Source organism: Natator depressus, chromosome 2, assembly GCF_965152275.1.
Source record: "Natator depressus isolate rNatDep1 chromosome 2, rNatDep2.hap1, whole genome shotgun sequence".
NCBI classification, from domain to species: Eukaryota; Metazoa; Chordata; order Testudines; family Cheloniidae; genus Natator; species Natator depressus.
Window position 1 is genome coordinate 27,237,628 of NC_134235.1, and position 8,556 is coordinate 27,246,183.

Below are 8,556 nucleotides of genomic sequence, written 5' to 3' on the forward strand. Positions count from 1 at the left end.
TATATCGCTAACATGGCAGTCATAGAATTAATATTGTATTTAGGGAAGAACTTCAGAGTGCAGTTTGTGTTGTGTTAGCATTATTATTATTCTTGCATCATTATTATGTTTTATTGTTTATTTGTTAATGATCAAGAATGTGCTCAGCATTCATTTGAGACACAAAATGCAGATGACCCTGCCCAAGAGAACTGGAATCCAAACAAGACTGAGACATTGCAGTCAGGGAAACACCGGTGTGCCAGAGTAGTGAATAACTGTGGGAGGAGATATACAGAGAGAGAGAGAGAGAGATGAAATGGAAGTAGTCGGTTGTTAGGAGGGATTTGAATGAAGAGCAGGTAGTGGTTTGGTAAACTGGAATTGGGCTCATAATTGGCTTGGAGAGTATGTGTATCTGGATGGAAATCCAGACCTGCTCTCAGATGACACTTTGCAGTTCCCTGCACTCAGAGAATGTAAGTCCTGATACAATCGCAGCACCCAAAGATTCTCCTTTAGCTCAAGTGGTAGGGCTTGTGCTTTTTGGAATGGAACATCATGAGTTCTATATCCATGACAACTAAATGACAATGAAGGAGCACATATGGCCATCCAAGCAGCATCTGATGGTTGGATCTCAGCTCCTTTGTATAACGGGAGGAGAGGAGATAAGGAGTCTGAAATATAATGGTTAGTGTATAGCTATGACTCTGCCCTCAGCTGAATTGAATCTACTTTTTAAGTGATTGTGTTGCCCTCCAGTGGCTGGTCCACAGAGACATTGATCCTTAATAGAAGTCCTCAAATAAATCTCTTCTTTCAGCTGAAGTAGCACTCATGGCAGCAGACTGTCCTGCGTTATGTGCCTGTTAATGCCTGTGAACTTCATTAAGGCTCCCATCTGTATCTGGGCCTTCTTAGCTTGCTGGTGCTTGCCTCTAGCTTCCATTCCAACAGTATCTCCTTCCTAGGCTCTCAATCTATGGCTGTGCTAAGTGTCTCCTGCTTTTTCTCAGAACAGGCATCCAACTCCAGTTGTTTGCAACTGACCGAACAAATCTGCTTCAACAGAAAACCAGAGGCAAAGAATAGGAGCAGGCTCATAAGTCTCCCCCAACAGACAATCTGTGAGAATGTCCCTCAAAGAAACAAATATTGTTGAAATTCCTTTAGAAATAGTGAGGGTCTGTAGGCCTTTCATTTTAAACTACAGTAGGGTTTTGACTAGGTAAGATCTTCTGCCCCCAAAACAAAAGCTCTTAACCCAGTGAGGTAAAGGAAAGTCTTTGTTAGCAGTAGTGGTGAGGTACATATATAAGTCAAAAGATTACAGTGAGATGGGTGTCCCTGAGGAGTACCTAGATAGAATGCTTGTGGGTAAAAGGTTGTAGGTTGTTCTAATATTCTGGAACCTACTGGGAGGGAATAAGCATTTGTTGTCCTTTAGCCTCCCCCAGCCAGCGGTTCATGTGCTGCCCATGACTATCAGACTCCGGGACATTGGGTTTCTGTATTACTGTAATGACCAATCAGAACTAAATTGGTGTGCTATATAGATCACTGATTTCCCCCAGAATTCATCTAGCCAAGCAACCATGGGATCACTACAGAACAGCAAATGTATTGAGACCTCCAAGATACAAAGTTTTCCATGTGCTGCTAGCATTTCTAAAAGATACCATTGCGGCAAGTTTCCATATATGTAGACATTTTATATACGCATGGCATCCTAACCACCGAGAGAAGTAGTTTTCCCTTCTCTGCCAATCTACACCGTGGGACAGCTACTTCAGAACCTCCCCATGTGCATTTCAATAGTATGCTGCAAGATCCAGAACCAATCTCATAATTAGTAAACATCATAGAGATCTGTCTATGTGCACACTACTGTATGCCTTAATTTGACAGTGAAGATGCCCTTCCCACTAGTAATGTCCCCATGAACACAATTATACACTGGAACAACCTGCTCTTTACCTACAGGTTAGGTGATGCAGTTCTAACACCTTCCTTAGAATGGGCTTGATTTTCATCTCATTTGCATTAGTTTTACATCAGTGTACCTTCATTAACTTCAGTAGTTACTCCTGTGAGAGAGAAGATGGTCTAATCACTCACCCATTCAGTAGCCTCATCTTTCACACAGTACTAGGATCTAACGCAGACACATAGCCACTCTAGCATATTTTCCACACCTCGGGGTATTGCCTGTGTGCTTCTCACCCAGGGTCTGATACTGGCTGCTTGGAACGTCAGGGTTTGTGCAGCTGCTAAAAATTAGATTTCTTATGTGTGTCTGATTAGTTGCCCAATGATATAAATGGACTTGACTCTTCAAGCTCTTGGAAAGGTAATATCTAATCCATGTAGGCAAGTATCTAGAATGAGATAAATTCATAGAGGATAGGTCCATCAATGACTATTAGCAAGGGTGGGCAGGGACGGTGTCCCTAGCCTCTGTTTGCCAGAAGCTGGGAGTGGGCAACAGGGGATGGATCACTTGATAATTATCGATTCAGTTCATTTCCTCTAAAGCACCTAGCATTGACCACTGTCGGAAGACAGATATTGGGCTAGATGGACCTTTGGTCTGACCCTGTATGGCCGTTCTTATGTTCTCCACAGTGTTCTAGAAGGTAGTAGCTGGAGCCTCCAGCCAGACATCTTTTCCACTCCAGAGAGGATTTCTTCCCATTACTTGACTGTCCAGTTGGTTTAATCCTCAAATTCAATTTCTCCTTCACAAGTGGGGGAGGGGGAGTGAAAGTAGCAGCATCACCATCTGCAGCCAGATGTGGTACACTTGATGCTATCACAAAGCTGCGTTGTGTCTCTGACCAGCAAATTATTCTTGGTGCAATTCTGCACCATGCAGAATTCATGTCCCCCACAGATTTCTTTGATTGCTGCAGAAAAATGATATTCTGGTGGAGAAGCAAACAGAAGCCACAAGAGCAGTCAGGCACCCCTTCCTCAGTAGCACAGGTGCTGTGTTTTGGGTGCCCAGAGCAATTGGTGGAGAGAGAAATCACTGTGGGGGAGAGAAGGGAGCTGGGGCTGGGGATGCCCCACCCAGTAGCTTCTACCCTCCACCTCGCTCAGTGGCTGGGCTGGGGGGCGGAGGAGGAGTGGACTTGCTCTTCCCCTGAAAGGAGGAGTCAGGGCCGGGAAGGGGCCAGATCAGAGCCACCCCCAGAAACCTCCCCTGGCTGCAGGAAGCTCTGTACCCCCGACCCTGCTTCTTTTCCCCAGTGCTCCTCAGACATGGGGGAGGGGGCACTGTACAAGGAGCTTCTCCCCTTTCCATCCAACTCCTATACATCCAGATCTCCCCATACCCACATACCCCCTGCCAAGCCTCATCCCCCTGTACCCAGAACCCCTTACCAAGTCCCCCACACCTGAACCCCCACCCTGCCATGCCTCACCCCTGCATCCAAGCTCCCTGCTGAGCTCCCCCCACACCAAGCCCCGTCCTCCACACCCAGACTCCCCTTCTGAGCCACAATCACCTTCACCTGGACCCCCCCTCCAGAGACCCATTGCCCCTGCACCCAGAACCACCCAATGAGCCCTTGTGCATCCAGATCTTGCCCCCCCCCCACACACACACCCAGACCAACCACTGACTCAGATTGCCCCACACAGAACCCTCCCACCCCACACCTGGACCTCCCAAACTAAGCCCCTCGACACTTGGATCTTGCGGGTCTGAGCCTGCCTGCCCAAACCTGGTGTACCTGGTGTGGAGGGTCAGGGTCCAGGGGTGTTTCTGGGGCAGGCCTGGCCCTTGTGCTGTGTCAAGTCTGCTGAGTCTGTGTCCTGGCATGGGGGTAGGGTATGTGTAGGGGAAGAGGGGGTTGCAATGTGATCTCCCACCTCTGTGCAGCCAGTGGCCTGTGCTCCCCAATGCCATGCTGGAGTCTCCACATTTATTTATTGAAAAATAAAATTGGCAGAATTTTGCAGCATTAAAAAATATTGTGCACAGAATTTTTTTTTTTGCCACAGAAATTTTAATTTTTTGGTGTAGAATTCCCTCAGGAGTAGCAAATGTCTTGCTTGTGGGCTTCCTTCAGGGCTTTGGCACCTACAGATTTTCAGGGCCAGATGGGACAATTGTAATCCGGACAATTATAATTCTTCCAGGACAGTGGCATGGTGCTCCAATACCGCATTAAGTTTTCAGGCCTCCCAAATTGGCATAGAATCTCCTTCTTTTCTAAATTTGGTTACTTCAACAGAGCCTCCATGCCTCCCCTTCTTCTCTTGCAGTACCTGACTTTTCTTCAGCTCTTTCCTGACTTTCCCTGAGATAGATGCTCAGGATCATGCTTCTCTTTGCTGGCTTGACTTTGGCTTAGCAACATCCTTAATTCTCTCACCAGTGTAGGGAATCATCCAATCATCCAAAGTACTTGAATGAACAAGCCAAACCCACATTGCATTGAAATCATACTATCTTTGATGCAGCCAGAACCCTAACTACAAATATCCCTGTATCCTCTACAGCTGCCCAAAGGACTGGTTCATTTAAACTCACTTAGTTGGAGGGAAAGAATGGGAACCCCAGAACACTGCTTTACCGTGAGCTAATGGGAAATACATTTCACTTTGTTACTGTAAATTATTCCCAGTGTTGATTTTTCTTTGATCTATTTAATAGGTATATATGGTCTGGGTTTTTTTTTTTTAAATCTGGCCTTACAACTCTGGTGACGTTTGGAATCTGCACTAGAAAAACACTGGTGCAGTCCCAGAATTTCAATGTGATTTACTTCTTCTGCATAAATGGCTGCCCCTGGGTGACCTTTCCTCATCATATGGCCTTGGGGATGTGTTCCAAGCAGATTTTCTGTAAGCTTTAACAGCAGTACCAGTAGCATCCGAGCATCAGTTAGCAGTTATACAATATAGTGCTTTTCATCTTCAAAGCACTTTGCAGACATTAATGAATTAATAATTGAGTATCGGATACTGAACATGCATAAAACTGAGACAGTTTGCAGATCTTAGTAGCATAACACTGAGGGTGAACTATTTCTAAATTCATTGACATTTTGGCATATTCCTGAAAAGGAGAGGTGAATAGATCAACATCACAAATGTTGTGTGCTGGTAAAAGTGTGGTAATTTCTCTAACCTGGAAGTGAACATCAAAGAGAAGCACAATAAAATCTGACAACACATTGGAATATCCCACAGTGGGAATTTTATTTGGTTAGAGGTTTAAGCATGAGAGATGAAATACTTAGTCTCCCTGGATTGTGAGTTGAATCCCAGCAGGGTTGACTCAGCTCATGATCCTGCAATGCAGAGAAACAGAATCCTAATCACTTTCCTCTGTGTGACTATTTGGAAGAAACCTTATAAATAGAGGTCCTGTCTGCTTGGTGTGGACAGATACCCCAGTGGTAGGAGCCTCACATACCAATAAAGAGCCACATTTTCAGCCCCACCTTGACACGGCCTCCATTTTTGCAGGTAGCTACAGTTCTGCAGCTCTATGATCCTAAGGCCCTGATTGCAGAGACGGAGCCTACGCATCCTAAATCACAGTCACAAATGATAGTGGCTGGGGGTTTTCAGAAGAGCCTCAGGGAACTGGACACCCAAGCCTTAGGTCTTTCAGTAAGAGTTGGGCACCTAATTAGCATTTGTGACTTGGAAAATCTCCCCTGAACATGCAAAGTTGCACTTCCAATTGCCCCACAGGATTGAGGCCAGTGTCTAAAAATCTGGCCCTAACAATCCCATGGCATCTTTTAGGTGTTTTTTATCCATTAGACTTGCCAAAATATCTGTTGTCTGTAATGTAGCAAGCTAAGCTGGGCATCAGTGGTTCACTTAGCCATTCCCTGCACCTCAGGGGTAACTTCACTTCCCTCTTACCGTTTCAGATCATAAGGGACTAAATACAGGAAATACGAAATGTTGGTAGTGTTAGAGGTGTACATTGAGAGCTTATTCTAAACTCCTAGTAAAGGGCAGTGCATAGCAGTGCTGCCCCAGAAGGTGACCTTGTCGGGAACTGCAACTCATGGAGTCTCAATCCTCTCCTCACCCCTCTCTTACTCAGGTAGGAAACAAGATGCTACTGGGCTCTACCAGAAGATTACTTTTGCTGCCATACCAGCTCAGCTGCATCTGCTGCCCCCCTGCACAGAGACTGAAGAGGCTGTTCTCCCCTACCATGCAACGACTCATGATGTAGGTAACTTGGCCGGAGGTATCTTGTACTTTTATTTTCCCCTGTGCTAGCATGTAGGATGGTCCAAAGTCTTGTCCACACAAAGGTGCATGCCGTTTTTGGAGTGGCTATACTTTCTGCATCCTGGCAGTGTAAAGTGCCAGCTTGATCAAAGTTTTTTTCTTTTAAAGAACAAACTTAGCATTTCATTAACTGCTACATCCCCCATGTACTTCCCCAGTAAGGACTAGCATCTGCAGCATTAAAGAAAGTGTTTCACACCCACAGTTAGAATTTATTTTTAGATAAATGTTCAAAATCTATTTCAATCCCCCTTTCCTGTACACACACCTACTTAATGAGAAAAAAAGTCCATAATAAGTTGCTTGTGCTTTTTAGTGGAACAGGTATAGCTTTTGCTCAAAATGCCAAGTCTTTGAGTGAAATTACATTAAGAAAAGCATCCAGAAGTTGATTTTTTAAAACATTATATTTTTATGTTTTTACAAAAAGATTTGTCAGAGATTATCACGTCATGTTAAGCTGATGTCTTAAAACATAAGAAATCATGGGCCAAACTCAAAAGAGATCTGTATGAGAGTGCAGTTCCTGTAACTGTGAGTCTAATGAAGCCTAATTGCATCTAAATTGTTGTTCTTGCACCCTTGGTTCAGAAGAGGGATCCAACTGCCATTCAGCAAAGTGATGTCTTCCACTCCCATCTTTGGAGGTCTGTCTTTGTTCACAGAGGAGTTAGTGCCAGCACACTTTAACAGAGGAGTGTGTTCTGGGATATCTACCATAACCAACCTAGCGCAGGCCATAAAGGAGTGGCAGTAGCAGGGGCCCCTCCAGACCGATAGTTCTCAGATGGGGTGGTATTCATGCCCCCCCCACAGAAGACTGCAAACTTAATTAGCCATTTCCATTAGTGGAGTAGCTCACATCTGACAGCGGTAATGTTTCAGGCTGTCTGCAGCCTTAGGAAGATGTCACTGAAGCAGGTACACTTGATTTACATTTTCAAGCTTTTCTGAGCAACCAAGAGGGTGAGAAATACTATTTAAAAGAATGTAAACTTAAATTCTGTTGTCATCATATGACTCCAGGGGCCAAAGTCCTGCCTTATACTTACACCAGTGATATCTATAACCACCAAACTAATTATACATAGGACATTAGTTGGCAACTTTCAGTCACTACTAATTTAGGCTGTATGTAAGCTGACAAAGTAGAGGGAAAATGCCCTGTATTCTATTACCAAACCCATCTGATTTGACAGCAACTGTTCTTCGAAACTGAGGCTTCTCTGATAAGCCATACTATTATGCAATACACGCGGTAGACATATTTAAAAAAAAATTAAATAACTTGAAACTGCAACTCTGCTGCTCACAAAGATTACGGGACTTGCTGTCAAACAAAATACATATCTACAAAACTGGTACTACTGCACATTTTGGGGAGTAATTCAGCATCCGCATGTAATTTGCCGTTGTTGGTGTCCTAAACAATTTAGCTGAGGAAATAGTTCAGCGTAAATGCAATGTCTCTCTACATGATACACGTCCATTCACTGAATTAGCTTCTAAAAATGGCAGTGCAGCTTCCTAACCCCTGCTTTAACAACAGAGCATGAGGAAAATAGAGACTGTTTGTCACTTGGTGGGAATGAAGTGATTATAGAATACATAGATGGTTTGGATTTGCTCAGTTTGCTGACTAGACTGGAATCCGAAATTTTTAAAAATTGAAACTTTAATTTAAAAAAAAATTGAAAAGGGACCCCTTGTACTAGTCAGAGGAACCAGTCTCCTCTTGACTCATACACAGCCTCTGTTACCAGGAGTGGCATGTACAAAGTGGGGGGCAGGATATGCCATAGACAGTATGTTATATGTAAAATACGCAAGAACACAATTTCCCATTCAAAATATCACTCCTGGGATCGTCCTGCTGGCTCACAGCTCTGACCATGTCATGCCTCTCTTTGCTCTTTGCTCCCCGTCCCCCATCATATCAAAGACAAGATCCCTGTTGCTGCTTTTAAGGCCTATTAATGTAATTTATCAGACCCCCATCTTCACTCTGGCAGTGATGGCAGCATCAGTCACTTGCTTGTTTGCTTCTTTCTCAGGCATGAAATCACTCCATGTGACATTGGCTGGCCAAGGGGCCAAGACTTCTGCTGACATGGTCTCTTGCCCCTCACCCAGTTAGTCCATCTCATCCACCTGTTTCATCCTGTCTGATACCTAGATTGTGAGTTATTTGGGGCAAAGGTTACCTTCTTTGCTACTTATATGTACAGTGTCTAGCACACTGGGGACCTGATCCTTGACTGGGTTGTCTAGTGCTACCATGCCTGCACTTTGCAAGTGAAA